Here is a 19255-nt window from a genome sequence, read left to right on the forward strand (position 1 = left end):
GGACAATGATGTGGACTTTGCTAGGAAATTGTGAAGCTCTAAGGAGATTCCTGGGCCTTATATAGACTTGGCACCCACTCTGCGGGAACTTATTCTCATCCCACTGCTCAGATCTGGCCCTTATCCCCCCACCTGTATCCTGCAAGCCCTAAAGTTTGATGCCCAGTCACTGCAGGTGGTCTCTGCATGAATACCAAGGTCCCCAGTGGGATGGGGGGGCCTCAAGAGTTGAGGGAGCCTAAGAAGAGGCCCTGAGGGGAAGGCAGACTGGGGAGCCAATCAGTCCTGAGTGCAACCGTCCCTCTCAGCCAGGAAGGCCTCTTGCTGGCATCGGACTCTGCTCAGCAGGACTCTGGACTTTAAGGAGCAACAGGGTCTGAGGATAAGAGCTAGGGATGAAGAGAATGGGTCCCGGCTTCCTAGGGGCTAAGAAAGGAGGAGGAGTGGGCTCTGGAGAAGGAAGTTGCCTGGATCCTAATTCCAGCTCTGCCACCTAGCCAACCAATAATGGACTTTCAAAAGTCATTTCCCACCTCAACTGTAGTCTTCCCATCTGGAAAATGGGGATATATTGATACTTTATTTGGATTTCTTTAGCTGCAAAGAACAGAAAAATGGTTGAACTTATTCAGAAAAAGGGGAGTTGGAGAAGAAGGAAGCCCTGGGGCCTGGAATCAGACCCAGACCTTGAGAGGGACAGAGCTACTAGGGGACCGTGCCTCTCCCACCTCCCTTCCCATGGGTCTCTGCTGCTATCTGCTACCTCCACTACTCCTAAGGCTAAGTCCACGCCTCTCCTCTCTGCCCACAGCTTCTCCTTCCTCAGAGACCCTGCTCTCCCATGACCTTTGTTTCCACATGACCTCTCAAGGCTACAAGTAAACTCCATGTTCCCTCCCACTGGGCTCCATTGCTATCTTTACTTAGCACTGGATTCTCCCTACCCTTCGCAATTCTTGTGCATGACAGAGGGGATCTGACTGTCCCTGCTCATCTGTCCTGTCCAACCTTGCCAATGACTGCAGAACTGTTCATGGTCTGCACGTGATCTGAGGTCATGTGGCCCTCCTAGATCTGCAGGAGGGATGGGTGCCTGGGCCGACAGGCTTCCAATGGATGAGGACTGGGGGTCTGATGCACTCAGGTGTGTAAAGTATTGCACCTTGCACCTGGTGTACTGAAAGTGCTCAGAAGTTTGACTGAATGACACTCAGAAATCCTCCTGTCACACCACAGACCTTTCTCCTGGCCCCTTCCTTTTGCTTTCACTTTCCTGTAGACCTCTAGCCTCAGACCCCCTGGCCCCTGAATCTCTTCTTGGCCTCTCTTTCTCTCCTGGTCAGGCTGGACCTGAGATAGGGTGATTGTTCGATCCAGACCCTCTGCAGCACCCAGCACTCATCATCCTGCACCCCAGCAAACCTCGCGCATAAAGCTCCAACCCCAACTCTGATCTCCCTCTCAGCAGACCTCCTGTCCAGGTCTATGCCCTGGGAAGGTGGAAGGTGATCAATATAAGTTGTGACCATTCTCTGAACACCTCCAAGTGCCTGGCCCTGTGCTTATGAACTCATCACAATCCCTCTTGAGATGGAGCCCTATCCAGCTGAAAACACCAAGGTTTGGCTGGTATGATGAGGTACACCCAGTCTGTCTAACTCCACATCCTTAGCCCAAGAGCAGAGCTGCTGCTGTGAGCTCTATCATCTTTGCTTCCTTCCAAGCGGAGTTTCCACAGGCCACACCCATCTCTCCCCACTTCTGTCTTACAAGATGAGTTAGCTAATAGCTAATTTGTGTTGACCACTAACAGCTATCTTTTATGAAGCTCTTAATATGCACCAGGCATTGTTCTAAGCACTTGGCATGTCGCAACTCATTTGATCTTCATAGTAACTTTATCAGACAGGAATTGTTAGTATCCCCATTTTAGAAACAAGGAACTGACACTTCTGCCTTCAGTTAAATAACTTGAAAAAAGTCAAGCCATCCTGATGATGCATGCTTCAAAACCAGACCATCTCCCTGTAGACCCCGAGTTTAACCACTGTGCTGTATAACCACAGAGCTGTCCGTCCTCTGGTTCAAGATCCTGGAGCCCATTTTCTGTCCACTTCCTCTAAGAACTGTTCCATAAATCACTCCTCCCCTGACTCCTTAGCACTCAATGTGTTTGTGACTTTCCTGTCTCAAAAATATCCTCCATTCCATGTTACTCTGTAGCTACTCCTATTTCTTTCTTCATTACAGTGGCGCAACCCATTTTCTTGAAAGAGTTCTCCACTTTCTGTCTGTCTATACTTCCTCATCCCTCTTCACACTAGCTTCCACCTCTCCCACTCCATCAAACTGCCCTAAGCATATGGAGATTTTACCCCTACCTTTCCAGAGGAAAAAAAAAAAACTATCCCCATCAACAGCCTGAAAAACCCTATCAGTCAAACATGAAATCAGCTACATAAATGGCAAAACATGTTACAGTTGTAATAGTTCTCCAACAAATGTTTCATCAAAATTAGAAGAGCAAAGGCAAATGCTGAGTACTTTGGTACAACCCAGTTGATGATGACCCTTGAGTCAAAATCTTTTCTATCCAGCTGGAGTTTTGCTTTTCTGTCCACATGCACTATAACATTATACCCAGTCAACATGTCACTCAAGTGTAAAGCAACAGCCCAAATGTCTTTAACGGCAACAACTAACACTTGTACGATTCTAGTTTCCTTGCTACACGTAGTTCTCTTCTTTACTCATTTAACATTCAGCTATGGTGGGCTATGGCTTCTTCCTTGATAACTACAATTTTATTAGAAAGTGGGATCAAGAGTCTCCTTTTCTTCTTGGTGGGTTCTCATCATACTTCTCTAACAGTTTTCATGCATTTCTCAACCTTTCTCTCTCGCTCCTTCAATCTCCTTTTTTCTTCTGTTCACATATCTCCTCTACCTCCCTTCCTAACAATGCTCCTTTCCTCATCTGACTCAGGATTTCTGGGGGAGGTTGGTTAGGATGCACTAGTGTACCAGGGGTCACGAAATGCTCTCAGGGCCAACGGTAGGGTGTGCACAGGCCCCTCCTATCATTTGGTAACACTGTGCCCATGAGGACTACTTTGCAAGGTTCAAAATGTCTGCTCTCTGCGGCTCCCTAAACCCAGTTTTAGCTTTCACCTGACTAACTAGCTGGCAACATCAGGAGTCACTTACTCTTTGCCTTCCTGAAGTAATTCTGTTGCTCCTGGGCTGACCTCATATTGCACCACTTTGATTCCCTATATGTCCTCCTGCTGTTCATCCTCTAGGGGTTGGAATTCTCCAAAGTTCCTGTCTCAATCTTCCATTTGCTATACAATTCCCTATAATGACCTAGCCTACTCAAACAACTGACCATCTGTTTGTCAACAATTCCCAAATCTCTGTCCCCTGGGTAAAACTTGACTCCACATCCAGATATCCAACTGACCTCTAATCCAACCACCAAACCCCATCCCTTATGGCAGAAAAAGAAGCAGAACTAAAGAGCCTCTTGATGAAAGTGAAAGAGGAAAGTGAAAAAGTTAGCTTAAAGCTCAATATTCAGAAAACTAACATCATGGCATCCGGTCCCGTCACTTCATGGTAAAATGACAGGGAAACAGTGGCTGACTTAATATTTCTGGGCTCCAAAATCACTGCAGATGGTGACTGCAGCCATGAAATTAAAAGACGCTTACTCCTTGGAAGAAAAGTTATGACCAACCTAGACAGCATATTAAAAAGCAGAGACATTACTTGACCAACAAAGGTCCATCTAGTCAAGGCTATGGTTTTTCCAGTAGTCATGTATGGATGTGAGAGTTGGACTATAAAGAAAGCTGAACAGCAAAGAACTGATGCTTTTGAACTGTAGTGTTGGAGAAGACTCTTGAGAGTCCCTTGCACTGAAAGGATATCAAACCAGTCAGTCCTAAAGGAAATCAGTCCTGAATATTCATTGGAAGGACTGATGCTGAAGCTGAAACTCTAGTACTTTGGCCACCTGATGTGAAGAACTGACTCACTGGAAAAGACCCTGATGCTGGGAAAGATTGAAGGCAGGAGGAGAAGGGGATGACAGAGAATGAGATGGTTGAATGGCATCACTGACTCAATGGACATGAGTTTGGGTAAACTCCAGGGGTTGGTGATAGACAGGGAGGCCTGGTGTGCTGCAGTCCATGGGGTCACAAAGAGTCGGACACGACTGAGCGACTGAACTGAACTGAACTGAAACCCCATCCACTGTGCCCAAACCAGCTCCTCCCATGCTCCCTCTATCCACCTACCTTCCTTGGCCAGAAACCTGCACATCTTTCTCAAATCTCTCTGTCCTTAGTTTCCCACATCTAAACAATCAAAAAGTCAAATGGATTCTATGCCCTGTTAGCCTCTCTGGAAGCTGTGCCTTCCTTTATAGAAAGTAGAACACAGTGGAAAGAGCATGGCCTTTAGGGTTGGGCAGACCTGGGTCAAAATCCTGTCTTTGTTACTTATTGGCTATGTGACTTCAGGCAACTCTCTCTTAATTTACCCAAGGTTTAATTTCCTTATCTACAAAATGGGAATAATAGCCTACTTTGGAGAGTTGTGAGGATTAGAAACAATGATGTAGATACCTAGCACTGTGCTTGTCCCATGGTAACACTGAATGGCAGTATTCATCATAACGATGATAATTATTATTTCGAGCTTCTCTGTTATTGCTCTAATCTAGGACATCATCTTCTCTCTCCTGGACCATTGCATCAGTCTCCTCACTGAACTCTCTGCCTTCATTCTCCATCACCACCCCCTGAAATCTGCTTTTCACAGTTGTTGGGGAGATTTTTCTAAAATGCAAATCTGATCTTGCCTACTTAAAACTCTTCTCTCCCCTGTCCCACCTACCTTTTGCTTCACCCACTCTCACGGGTCTCTAAGCATCACTGTGTTCTGCTGGGTTTCATTCAAGCAGGTACCTCTGCTTGAATCTTCTTTCTCCCCCTCCCCTCACTCCTTTCTGGAAGATCCTCACCCTTCACACCATTGCCAGTGTCTGCCACCCCTCCATGGATGTCTGTTTATTTGGAGTTCAACTACAAGCTCCTTGAGGGTAGGGAGCAGCTCTGATGTTTCTTTGTGGCCCCTGTCTGCCAGCACAGGGCTTGGTGTAGAGAAGGAACAAACAGAATATCTGCAGAGACTTGCCCAAGGTCCCAGAATGGTTCAGCAGCAAGGCCAAGGCTTAAACCTAGGCCCCTTGTCTTCCTACCCAGGGCTCTTTCTTCTAGGCACGTCATTTTGCCTCAGCAGAGAGAATAGCCCAGGGCTGACGGCTTGGGATGGGGGATCTCCCCCTGGGAGGACAGCAGGATATCCAAGGCCACCACACACCCATCTCAGTGCTGCACCCGACTGTGGGGGAAGGATAAAATTATCCACTGCCCACGCCCTCTATCTCCCCATCGACATGACTGGAGATAAAAAATGAGCGACACAAAATCCAATCTTCCTCGGTGCAGAGGCTGGCGAGAGAGCGGCGGGGGCGGGACTGGCAGCCCCAGCAGCCCCTCCTCGCCAAGCACGTCTCATATTTATTGCCTCATAATTGAAGGCAGCCTGGAGACGTCCCCACTCCGGCCCCCGGCAAGACAGATGGGGGCACCGTGATGGCTGGGGATGGAGTCAGGGCACAGACTTCCTCACAGGTCTGCAGCCATGGAGGCGGCACACAGCAGGGGAAGCAGCTAGTTGGCTGCTGCCCTGGCCCCAGGGGTCTGACCCAGGCCCGAGGTCTTGCTTCTGCCATCCACTTCTGATGATCCTGGGTCAGATTCTTTCTTCTCCAGGCCCAGGGTTTCAGGCTTCTGGGTTTTATTACCAGGGTATGCGAGAGGTATTCTGGGATTTGGGAAGATCTGGGCTACTACCTTACTGTGTGGCTTTAGGTGGTTCTCTTTGCCTCTGAGCTATGTGCTTTCCCCTTGTAAAAGACTGAGGGGGTTGAGTTGGACTATAGGCAGCCTTTAAGTATTAGCACTGGAAGACTCCCTGTTGTAGGAAGGCAAAAAAAAAAAAAAAACAAAACTGCTGAAATGCTGCCAAATATGAAGAAGCTGCTCTGGCCCCTGATGCTCCACATGCCTGGGCCTGGCTTGGTGTCTGAGGCCCGAGGAGACTGCAGAGTCTAGTTTCACCTCTGTAATCTGTGTCGCTGTGGGAGAGGGGCTGGGGCTGGCTGCCAGGCACCTGGGTTCTGACCGGTGTCCCCACCCTCCTGCTCCTCCTGACCTGGGCCAGTGCTTTGACGTCTTCAGGTTTCAGATTCCCCACCTGGAAGATTTCTGTTCATGCTTTGGGTGGCCTTTGGGGCCCCAAGCCCAGAGCCAGTCAGAGCCATTTCATCAGCCCCCCTTCTAAGTGTGCCCCACATCCATCCATCCCCCACTCCATTAGGGCCACTGTTTTCATCCTGATGCCCGTCTTTTCCTCCAAGACCAGCGCAGTGGCTTCTTCACTGGTTTCCCAGCCTCTGCTACCCCCTCCCCACGCTCCAGTCAGAGTGACCATCCTAAAGCATATGTCTGGCCACGTCTGCCCCTCCCTGTGGTGAACCCTCCCTCCGTTCCTGGCTGTGCTCATTTGAGCTCCTCGGCTTGGCACAAAAGGCCCGGTGTGAGCGGGCCCTGCCTTGTCCTCCTGTTCCCTAGCGGTCTGCCCTCCCAAGCTGCACGCCTCACTCCCCTTTTCCATGCCTTTACTCAAGCTGCTCTCCAAGGCCTTCCCCCTACCCTCTCATTAACTCTAACACCAGGCCTGGACCTTCCCAAACTGGCCGCCCAGAGACCCTGGGCCCTGAAGGCAGCACTGGGTGGGGTCAGTGTTGTGCCCAGGCCCCTTCTCCAGCCCTTCTAGAAGCTTCTGGAGATCCAAACTGCCTGGGGTGCCTGCTCTGTGGAGCCCCCACAGTCTCAGGTGGGAATGATGCTGCCTGTTCTTTCTCTTGCTGCTGATAACCAGAGAATGTCTGAGCCACGGGGGCCCAGAGGTGATCTCCTATAATCCCTCATTTTACAGTTGGAGAAACCGAAGTCCAGAGGGGATGGTGTCTGCCTAGCAAGTCAGTGCAGAGCCAGGGTTGGGGCTCCTCCTGCACCTGCTGTCCGGGGTGAGGGCATGGGCTAGAGTCAGACTGTGGAAGGGACAAGACACTCCAGAGGCATAGGCAGGAGGGGCAACCAGCTTATCCCACCTCTCAGGGTAAGAGAGCCTAGCAGGATGGACTCGGAGAGGCAGATGCTTCTACTGGTTGAGCTTACACCCTCATGGCTGGTTTGGTTCTGTCAGGGTTTGCAGTTCTCTGAACTTTACCTGACTGAGGTACAGGGTGGGGTAGGATTTGCCCAGTTGCCCCAGAATGTTAGGAATTCAAGGCCCCAGGTCCCCATCCAGGAGCCCGCCTGGCATACCACATTCCACGCTGTGACATGAGGTGATGAGCCGGGGACTTGCACAGAAGTTTTGCAGAGACAGAGAGGAGCGTCTGCTGAGTAGGGCTTGTACTCAGTGAAGAGGGATGGACATAGCCTGCCCTGCAGGAGCACAGAGTCCAGAAAAAGGACCACAGGTAAGTCACTGCTTTGGACAAAAGGCTATTTTATGCAGGCTGAAAGTGATGTCAAATTAGATGGCACTATTAGGGAGCTTTTCCAAGTGTCAGGTTACTAGTTTCCTGGATGTAATTTCACAGGAGGAACATGGTCAAAATGGAAGCGTGTCAATCTAACAGCTGAAGCAGCCTACTCAAGATGCAGAATCAAGGTACGTGCATAGCTTGTCAGTGATATCATAAACCCTGTGTTCATTCTATTCATTATTTGATGACAGAACACTGTGAATTAATTAGTCTCAGTCCCAGGTTTGGGGAATCCATGGTCTGGAACTAATTTCCCTTTAGTTTTTATAGTTTTCACATTTCCTTCTTTAACTCCCTTAGGGTTTATTTGGGCATATGGTATGAGATAAAGCTCTAAAATGATCCTTCCCCCAATTGGACTGGGTACATGTGAATTGTAATCTTAGAGATTCACAAAGGTCATGAACACAGTGGAGGCTCAGAGGAGTCCTGCGGTCAGGAAATTTTTATGTATTATTTTCTATTTCACTATGCTGTGCTATGCTAAGTCACTGCAGTCATGTCCGACTCTGTGCGACCCCATAAATGGCAGCCCACCAGGCTCCCCCGTCCCTGGGATTCTCCAGGCAAGAACACTGGAGTGGGCTGCCATTTCCTTCTCCAATGCATGAAAGTGAAAAGTGAAAGTGAAGTCGCTCAGTCGTGTCCGAGTCTTAGCGACCCCATGGATTGCAGCCTAACAGGCTCCTCCGTCCATGGCATTTTCCAAGCAGGAGTACTGGAGTGGGGTGCTATTGCCTTTTCCGTTATTTCACTATAGAATCTGTTAAAAAAAACTTCTATGAATGGAATGCAGAGCATCACTTTGGAGTAAAGGAGTTGGCAGAGCAGAACTGAGACAGAGGCCTCCTTGCCTCAGCTTCTACTTGTCTGTGGACCTGGGGTCTGGCCAGGAGGAGTGAGATGCAAGTGACCAGCTCTGCTTCCAGGCCCACAGTCCTAAGAGCTCTGCCAGGAGCCACAAACCATGGGTGTCCCAGGGAGGGTGAGGTGGCCTGTCTGACATTTGGCTAAGATTTACAGAGGACTGTTTGCCCCAGGGCTTGGAAGATGAGCAGAAGTGTGAGATGGAAATGCCTCTGTGAGGGCAAGACTTTGGCAGTGTAGTGGCACAGACCATGCCTCCGGAACCCCGGAACCATGGGACAGCTAGAGCAATTTGAGCAGAGACACCAAAATTAACTGCCCACGGGGAAGCCAGGTGAGAACACAAGTGCCTATGATGTGGGCAAAGATGGGGATGGGTGTCAGCCAGAACAGGTGCAGGGAAGGTACTCAGCAGTCATTTTCCAAGTTCCAGGTCTGCCTTGGTGCAGCGGGTCTCCTGGGGCCTCATTACAACAGTCAGCACAGAGCACACACATGACGCCCTCCCAAGGCCTCTCCTTCCTCGGGGAGTCTGCAGAGTTCCTTTCCTGTCTGGAACAAGTAACAGGGGAGTTAGGGTGGAGTGAGAGGAGGATGTGGGGACCTGGATTTCTAGGAATTAATTAGTGCCCTTCTATGAGATTCGGTTCCCCTCTGGAGGCCAATTAGGGCATCTGGAAGCTTGGGAGGTAGGGAGAAGGGAGGTAGGAGTGTATGCTTGAGGCAGGCCCATCCATCCTGTGTCCTAAGATCTGAGGGCAGAGTAGACCTCAGGGGTACCCTGTTCACTTACAAGAAAAGTGCAAGTGTGAAGATCATCACAGAACTGTTTTCATCATCTAAGAATAGAACTTCAGTGTTGTACTATATGAAGTATAGTATTTCCCCCATCTCCATACCATTGTCCTCTACCGAGCACTCGTTAGGGGCCAGGCCCTGGGCTAGCCTAGGCTCATTCATGATCTACCAGCAATGCACAAGGGTTCCAGTTTTCCCAGACCTTTGCCAACACTTGTTTTTGTTTGTTTGTTTTGATAATAGCTTTCTGATGGGTGAACTGGTATTTCTTTAATTTGTATTTCCCTGAGTGTGCGCACACATGTGCACACACACACAATAATTAGTGACATTGAGCATTGTTTCATGGGCTTTAGGCCAATTGTATATCTTCTTTGGAGCAATGTCTGTCAAGTCTTTTTTAAATTTTCAAAAATTTTTAAATTAAAAAATTTTTTTAATTTAAATTGGATGTTAAATTTTTTTAATTAGAAAAAATCCATTTTTAAATTGGATTGTTTGAAGTTTTTATTTTTGTTGTTACAGTTGAGCTTTGCAAATATTTTTCTCTTATTTGGGGGGTTGTCTTTTTACTTCTTTGGATAGTACCCTCTGATGAAGAAAAGATTTTCATTTTGATATAGCCCAATTTTTTCTTCTGTTGCCGTATTCAAACAATCATTGCCAAATCCAGTGTCGTGGAGTTTTCCTTTATGTTTTGTTCTAAGAGTTTTATACTTTTAGCTCTTACATTTAGGTCTTTGGGATAGGCAGTTTTTAATCTTAGTGAACAACTATTGAACGCTCACTACTTGATGGATCCTGGACCAAGTGCTTGAGGATACAATGAACAACACAACTCTTAAGTCAGGTATGTGATAGACAAGGTGTTGGAGCTTCAGAGAAATGAAGTAAACTGTCCAGAGTCACATGACTAGTAAGTGCCGCAACCATGACCACTTAGGTCCCATGACTTCAATTCTATACTCCTGTGCTGTGTCCCTTCCACACGTCCTACAGCTCCTGAATGCCCAGAAACCAAGACCATAATCCACAGTGAGACACCCGGACTCTCTATTGGGCTAGTCCCCATTTCCAGCCTCATCACTCCCCAGCCACCTAACTTAGGTGCCCCTCCCTTGAGCCAGTGAGTAGGTCTCAGTCCAGTGCCCCATGTTCTCTGTTTCTCTCTTCTTCTTTGCCTCAAACCTACTTACAATTAAAAGGCCTAGCTGACAACCCACCAGCTCCAGGAAGATTCTCCTCACCTCTCAGCCCTCACATATCTCTTCCCTTCCATTTCCAAAGAATGCAAAGGCTCACTATTATACGGCTCAAGATTATATTTCTTTGTATCCCATTAAAATCTTTCTAATACCTGAATCAGTATCAGACTTGGAGTCAGAGAAAACTGAACTTGAATCCTCTTTCTGCTACTGTATAAAGTCATATCTCTCTCAAAACTTTTCTCTTTTATAAAATGGGGACAGAGATGCCCGCATGGCTGCTTTGTTGTGAGACTTAGAAACAAGACCTAAATCCCCTGACACAGTGCAGAGCCCAGAGCAAGTGCTTGGTGATACTGACTGAGGGTTCTCGCTCCTGTCCCTCCTCCCTTCCCCCATCCATTCCCCCCTTCCCCCTGTGACCCAAGGGCGAGTCTGCTCTTCTCACCTGGATCATGGGTGTGGTGCCCTCCTGTGACTCAGGTTCTCTCACTCTCAGAGCAGTCAGTGCAGCAAGAAAATCCCCCTGTGCTCTTCCCCTCCCCCAGCCCAGGGTTGTTATTCTTCTAGAGAAAGAAATGAGGCCCATAATGGGAAAGTGACTTACTTAAAGTCACCCTTAGTAGCTGGGTCTGCCACTCCTGTATCTGATGTTTTATTTATTTATGTATTTGGGGGATTGTTTATTTCATTAATAACTCTATATAAACTATAAGTATTTGTTTCTTGTCTGTGTTCTCACCTGAATACAGGCTGCATGAGGATTAGAATTCTGTCTAGTTCGTCTCTCTGTTTCCTATGCCTAGCTTATAGTGTTTTCTTCATAAATGCTAATTGAACAAACAAAAGTTATCAATTTGATTGAAATAAAAGGTAGTGGGGAGTAGTTAGTTCAGAAAGTCCATTGAAGGCAACCCTTTTTAAGAATATTGAGACCCCTGAATCTATAAGCAACTTTTAACATCCCAGGGGGTCAGATTCAGATGTCTTTAAAGGCATCTTGGTCCAAGTCTCTCATCTTCCAGAGAGAGTACTGAGGCTCAGAGAAGGGTCAGGACTTGGTGAGGACACATTGCAAAGTTGGGACAAAGCTTAACTGGAACCCTGGTCTCCAGCCAAGCCTAGGCGTGTTTCCCTCCCCAGTTCCGCCCCCGCCCCAACACACACTGGGTTCTGCCCCAGGGGTAGGTTGTTTACCTCAGGAATGTGAGAAGAAAAGCTGAGGGGAGGGCTTTGCTCTCCAATTGCCTTGTTCTCATTGCTGACTGCTTCCTGAGCTCCCTGTGTTCTGAGCTCCCTCTCTGAGGAGGCCTCTCTGAGGAGGCCTCTGTAGCCCCAAATGCAGGCCGAGCTCTGTGCCACCCTCCCAGCATGGAGAGGGGATAGACAGAAGATAAGGTTCCAGAGCAATAGACTCATACCATAGAACCCCACCCTCCATCTGTCCAGATAGGGATATTGAGGCCAAGAGGGGGCCCGGGACTTGTTCAAGATCATACAAGCGAGCTCCACGCACTGGCTCAGCTGTCCCGTCTTCTGCAGAGGACTCCTAGGTGAGATGATCCTGGCCCTCTGCCCTGGTTACCCAGCATGGCCACAGGCTCTGTGGTGAGGGATCCACCACCCACTCACAGTGAGACGCAAGCTGGTCATCCCCTGCTTGGTTCACTTACACAATGGAGAGAATCATCTCTCTCACACAGGCATGTTGTGAAAATCAGATGAAACAACATGTCCAGAAAATTCTTCAGAAAACTCTGTGATGTTGGGAACTTGAGTCTCTTTAACCCCAAATCCTCACCCATCTTAACTGATCTTCAGCATCACCCAGAAATCTTAGTGTCAGCTCACTCTCCCATTCTCTACTCCACTATTTGCTACTTCAAATCTTCACTCTCAATTCAAATCTCTCTCATCCTTCACCCCTACTTCTCCTTGCTCACTTCCCTTCTCCTCCCACTCCCCACATCCTCCTCCACTTTCTTCGAATTCTTCTATTTCTCTTCACGTCCTTCTTTTTCCTTCCTCCTCATCCTCCTCTCCACCTTCTGCTCAAGATTATCCTTTGTATTCTTGGTTCTCTACATTTATATTTAAATTTTAGAATCAGTTTGTCAATTTCCGCACATACATGCACAAAACTCTGCTTGGATTTTTCTTAAAATTTCATTGTACGTATACATCAGTATGGGAAATTTTGACATTTTTACAACATTAAGCGTATCCCTCTATTTATTTAGGTCTTTTAAATTTCTCTCAATAGTGTATTGAACTTCCCATGCAGAGGTCTTAACACATGTAGTGAGTTGGGATGCGATATTGAATTAGCACTAGCTTAATATCTCTAGCATTTGAGATGGTCATTATAAGGTCCATGAAGTTAGTTGTTGCTAAAGTAACATTGTGTGTGTGTGAGAGTGGGTGGGTGTGTAATCTCACTCTGTCTGTTTCTTCCCATCTTTGGTTTCCTTTTTCATGAAACATCCTTTTTTATGAACTTGATGATGATGAATTCTTTTAGCTTTTGTTTGTCAGGAAACGTCTTTCATTTTTAAAGAATACTTTCACTTTAGGGTATAGAATTTTTGGTTGACAATTATTTTCTATCATCACTTTGAAAATATTATTACATTGTCTTCTATTTCCATTGCTTCTGTTGAAAAATCTATTCTCAGTGTATAAAGGTTGTTCCTTGAAGGGAATTTGTCTTTTTTCTCTGGCTGCCTTAAGAATTTGTATTGGTCTTTGGTGGTGGCTCAGATGGTAAAGAATTTGCCTGCAATGCAGAAGACCCAGAATTGATCCATGGGTCAGGAAGCTCCCCTGGAGAAAGGAATGGTTACCTACTTCAGTATTCTTTCCTGGAGAATTCCTAGACAGAGGAGCTTGGTGGGCTACAGTCCATGGGGTTGCAAAGACTCAGACACAACTGAGCAACTGACACTTTAGTTTTCACTTTGGTTTCTAACAACTTTACTATGATAAACTTGTTTATCTCAGTCAGGGTTTGTAGGTTTCAGTCAGTTTAAAAAAATTCTTTGTCATTAGATCTTCATATATTGCTTCTTCCCCATTATTTCCCTCCATTGCCTCTGGGGGTCCCTGCTAGACTTTCTTTCTTCATTCCATAAATCCCTTATACTCTCTTCTGTATTTATCATGCTTTTGTTGCCTCATGCCTAATTCTGCATATTTTATTCCAACATGTTCCAGGTCATTTTTTTTGATTCAGCAGTCTAATTTGCTGTAAAATTCATCCATTGAATTTTAATTTCAGTTATATTTTTCAGTATTTTTCAATTTTAGAATTATTATCTGGTTTTTAATCATAGTTTCCTATTGAAATTCTCCATATCTCCAAGTGGGTTTGGAAAAATGTCTAATATTAAATATTAAATATTTTTTCCTCTTTATTCTTTCCTTCCTAATTCTGGGCAATTTTTTCAAAGTAGTCCTCCAATTTCCTAGTGGTTTCTCAGTTATATCCATTCTTTTGTGAACTTCATAGATTGTTGTTATTTTAGTCCATAAGTCATGTCTGACTTTTGCCACGCCATGGACTGTAGCCTGCCAGGCTCTTTTGCCCATGGGATTTCCCAGGCAAGAATATTGGAGTGGGTTGGCATTTCCTTCCCCAGGGGATCTTCCCAACCCAGGAATTGAACCTATGTCTCCTCTTGGGAGCATGGATTCTTTACCACTGAGCCACCAGGAAAACCCAATTTCATAGATAGTATTCTTTATTTCCACTGTTATACTTTCCCTCTTTACTATTTCTGTATGGATCTTTTCTATTTCTTTGATTGTGTTATACATTGCTAACCTCTTACTGTGTCATTATACATATATTTAATAAGCTAACTATAATTCCTGGTCTCTCTTCTTCAATATTTCTGATATTTTTGAAATGTGTTACCCAGGATATTGTTTTTCCTTTAAAAGGTTGTGCACTTCATATGCCTTGTTATTTTAGTCTACTAATTCATTTTCCCCTATTGGTGTTGGTTTAGCACTATCAGGAAGGCAAGACCCAAATTCTGTCAGTCCCAACTAGCTTAGGATGTACAGAGCAGCTGAGCCTCCAGAAAAACATGACCAATCCCTCCCTCCCCAACAAGACAGTCCTCAGAAGGTCAAGTAACCCCTTTTCCCCACAGGTAGAAGCAGTATTAAGGTCAGATTGTAATTAGACTATAATTACTTAGTTTTGTGTTTGAGGAGAGGAACAATGACCACACAAATGCCTGAGTCAGTTAGTCACACCTCTGTTTCTCAGTTCCTCACAAGTGCTTCTATACTGCCCTGATTTTGCTGAGGCTACTTGGAACAGACTTCTGAGTTGTTTCTGGTATGGGGAGCAAGCACTTTCTGTCCCAAGACAACAACGGGAAGCAGTCAAAGCAGAACTCCAATAGTTCCCCTTTTGTTTTCTCCTCCTCCAACCTCTCAAGGCTGCCTCCTGCCCCAAACTAAAACTTCTGCCCTCCAATATACCAGTTCTAAAAAGGCCCCATCACATCACAATTTTCTCAGCATCCTGGTGTTTTTCCTCTTTGGTTCCTTGAGGTTGAGATTGTGGGAGGAAGCCAGCAGTTGTACTAGTTCAATAACTGGGACAAAACCTCTTTATTAATTTTCAAAATAAAGCTTCTTTTATTTTTTATTATTATACAAATCCCACTAAAAATAAAAATAATTCCCTGTGCTATATAGTAAATTCTTATTGTTTATCTATTTTTGTGTATAATAGTTTGTATCTGTTAATCCCATACTCCTAATTTATTCCTTCCCATATTCAATATCTTATAATAACCTATAGTGGAAAATAATCTGAATATATATATATATATGCGCTACTGCTAAGTCGCTTCAGTCGTGTCCGACTCTGTGCGACCCCATAGACGGCAGCCCACCAGGCTCCCCTGTCCCTGGGATTCTCCAGGCAAGAACACTGGAGTGGGTTGCCATTTTCTTCTCCAATGCATGAGAGTGAAAAGTGAAAGTGAAGTCGCTCAGTCGTATCCGACTTAGCGACCCCATGGACTGCAGCCTACCAGGCTCCTCCATCCATGGGATTTTCTAGGCAAGAGTACTGGAGTGGGGTGCCATTGCCTTCTCTGATATATATATATATATACACACACATACAAATAAATAGTTAAATTTTAGTTTAATTTGATAGAAGAAAAAGGAACTGAAATGAAACTGAAGAAACCAATGAAGGTCAGATAAATGTATATTATATCAAGAGATATTAGTTTCTAAAAACAACACAATGATTAAAAAACAAAAAGGTTATAAAAAACATTAAGAGATTGGAGTCATTTTTATATTCTCATTTCAATTTTAGAAGATATTAACTTTGAACATTTGTTTGTACTTCCTTTGGATCCTCAGAAATGGTAATAATTAATTTTAGTTTGTCAAGGTTTATAACATTAATTTCTATTTTGCAGTTATAATCCCCAGAGTTCTTGAGTCTTAGTTCTGCTTAGTTTAAGTGGATTATTTAGTACTCACTGCTATCATTTTATCGTGCTTCTCTATTTCAGAATTCTTTACTTGACTCATCTCTTGGTTGTCTGGATTTCTTTATGAAGTAGGTTTTTAATGAAGAGCTCATAGACACCATACGTCCTGAATTCCTTCATGTCTCAAAATATTTGCAGGTTGCCTTTGGGCTTGAATGACTTCAGAAACATCCTTCCACTCTTTGGGACATTGCATGATGCTGAGGAGAAACACAAGAATTATGTTTTCTCCCTAAGTGCTCAAAATATATTTCCTTTATCCTTAGAGTTTGATAACTTAATCAAGATACGTGTAGGTATCAATCTTCCTTCACCAAGTTTCCTTGAAATGTATTGGACAATTTAGTGCTTCAGAATTAGTTCTTTATTTCATTGAACTTCCCTGTCATTTTCCTTGGTATGCTCTTTCTGTCCGAGTCATTGGGTTCTCTACTTCAAGGACACCAAATAGATTAAAATTTTATCTTCCTGGACTTCCCTGGAGGTCCAGTAGTTAAGACACTGTGCTTCTACTTCAGGGGTCACAGATTCAATCCCTGTTTGGGGAAGTAACATCCCACATGCCTTCAGTTCAGTTCAGTTGCTCAGTCGTGTCCGACTCTTTGAGACCCCATGAATCGCAGCACGCCAGGCCTCCCTGTCCATCACCAACTCCTGGAGTTCACTCAGACTCACGTCCATCGAGTCAGTGATGCCATCCAGCCATCTCATCCTCTGTCATCCCCTTCTCCTCTTGCCCCCAATCCATCCCAGCATCAGAGTCTTTTCCAATGAGTCAACTCTTCCCATGAGGTGGCCAAAGTACTAGAGTTTCAGCTTCAGCACCATTCTGTCCAAAGAAATCCCAGGGCTGATCTCCTTCAGAATGGACTGGTTGGATCTCCTTGCAGTCCAAGGGACTCTCAAGAGTCTTCTCCAACACCACAGTTCAAAAGCATCAATTCTTTGCCGCTCAGCCTCCTTCACAGTCCAACTCTCACATCCATACATGACCACAGGAAAAACCATAGCCTTGACTAGATGGACCTTTGTGGGCAAAGTAATGTCTCTGCTTTTGAATATGCTATCTAGGTTGGTCATAACTTTCCTTCCAAGGAGTAAGCGTCTTTTAATTTCATGGCTGCAGTCACCATCTGTAGTGATTTTGGAGCCCCCCAAAATAAAGTCTGACACTGTTTCCACTGTTTCCCCATCTATTTCCCACAAAGTGATGGGACCGGATGCCATGATCTTCGTTTTCTGAATGTTGAGCTTTAAGCCAACTTTTTCACTCTCCACTTTCACTTTCAATCAAGAGGCTTTTGAGTTCCTCTTCACTTTCTGCCATAAGGGTGGTGTCATCTGCATATCTGAGGTTATTGATATTTCTCCTGGCAATCTTGATTCCAGCTTGTGCTTCTTCCAGCCCAGCATTTCTCATGATGTACTCTGCGTATAAGTTAAATAAGCAGGGTGATAATATACAGCCTTGACATACTCCTTTTCCTATTTGGAACCATTGTGTTGTTCCATGTCCAGTTCTAACTGTTGCTTCCTGACCTGCATACAGATTTCTCAAGAGGCAGGTCAGGTGGTCTGGTATTCCCATCTCTTTCAGAATTTTCCACAGTTTATTGTGATCCACACAGTCAAAGGCTTTGGCATAGTCAACAAAGCTGAAATAGATGTTTTTCTGGAACTCTCTTGCTTTTTCCATGATCCAGTGGATGTTGGCAATTTGATCTCTGGTTCCTCTGCCTTTTTTAAAACCAGCTAACCCTAACCCTAACCCTAACCACATGCCTTGCCATATGATAAAAAAAATTTTTTTTCCTTCCCTATTAATTATTTTCTCTCCATTTAGGAATTGGAAAGAGGGAGAGGCACCTCTCTTACTCTTCTCTGTGGGAGAATGTTTGTGGTGCTTGTGGGTGGGAGAAAGTAACAGAGTGCTTTTTATTATACCCCACCTCCTAAAAATGGTGTCAGAGGGAAGGTCCTGGGTAACCAAGAGGCTTGAGTTGGGAGAAAAGGGAGAGTCCTGAAATCACACTGACTTTTCAAACTGCACTCTATAGCTTTCCTGGTCCCTGTGGTCCCTCCCTGGCTAGAACTCAGTCTGACCCATTCTTTCTCCAGAAATGAATAAGCTTTGACTGCTAGGAAAATACCACCAGTGATGGACTTAGTCCCCTGAGGAAGAGGCAAGGGCAGGAGAGGGCTCTGCTGTGTGTTCGAACACTTTTGTTGCAAGGGACAGAAGCCCAGCTTGAACTAGCTGTACCTGTAGAGCCTTGAAAACAGCAGAAACCAACTGTAGCTGGCTTAATCAGCAAATAATTTTACTAATGGATATAGGTAGCTCTTACCTTGGGTGTGGTGCATCTCCTCACGGCTGCTCCAGCAAAGTGCAGCCATTGCTCCTTACCTTAAACGAGGAGTATCTCCTCACCGCCACCCTTCCTGACCTTCAACGTGGAATAGCTCCTCTAGGCCCTCCTGCACCTGCACAGCCACAGCTCCTTGGACCTGGGGTTGGTCCTCCTGGCCACCGCCCCTGGCCTCTGGCGTGGGGTTGCTCCTCCCGCCTGCTGCCCCTGGCCTGGGGCCGCTGGATCATGGAAAAAGCAAGAGAGTTCCAGAAAAACATCTATTTCAGCTTTGTTGACTATGCCAAAGCCTTTGACTGTGTGGATCACAATAAACTGTGGAAAATTCTGAAAGAGATGGGAATACCAGACCACCTGACCTGCCTCTTGAGAAATCTGTATGCAGGTCAGGAAGCAACAGTTAGAACTGGACATGGAACAACACAATGGTTCCAAATAGGAAAAGGAGTATGTCAAGGCTGTATATTATCACCCTGCTTATTTAACTTATACGCAGAGTACATCATGAGAAATGCTGGGCTGGAAGAAGCACAAGCTGGAATCAAGATTGCCAGGAGAAATATCAATAACCTCAGATATGCAGATGACACCACCCTTATGGCGGGAAGTGAAGAGGAACTCAAAAGCCTCTTGATTGAAAGTGAAAGTGGAGAGTGAAAAAGTTGGCTTAAAGCTCAACATTCAGAAAACGAAGATCATGGCATCCGGTCCCATCACTTTGTGGGAAATAGATGGGGAAACAGTGGAAACAGTGTCAGACTTTATTTTGGGGGGCTCCAAAATCACTACAGAT

At 45.5% G+C, this 19255-nt stretch overlaps 1 protein-coding gene across 1 annotated transcript in view; it reads left to right on the forward strand.

Annotated features, from left to right (window-relative positions):
- The window catches only part of SLCO2B1 (solute carrier organic anion transporter family member 2B1), a 156020-nt gene that overhangs the window by 11995 nt on the left and 124770 nt on the right, over positions 1–19255 (forward strand). The gene's annotated exons all lie outside the window — the stretch shown is intronic.

Source organism: Bos javanicus, chromosome 15, assembly GCF_032452875.1.
Source record: "Bos javanicus breed banteng chromosome 15, ARS-OSU_banteng_1.0, whole genome shotgun sequence".
NCBI classification, from domain to species: Eukaryota; Metazoa; Chordata; class Mammalia; order Artiodactyla; family Bovidae; genus Bos; species Bos javanicus.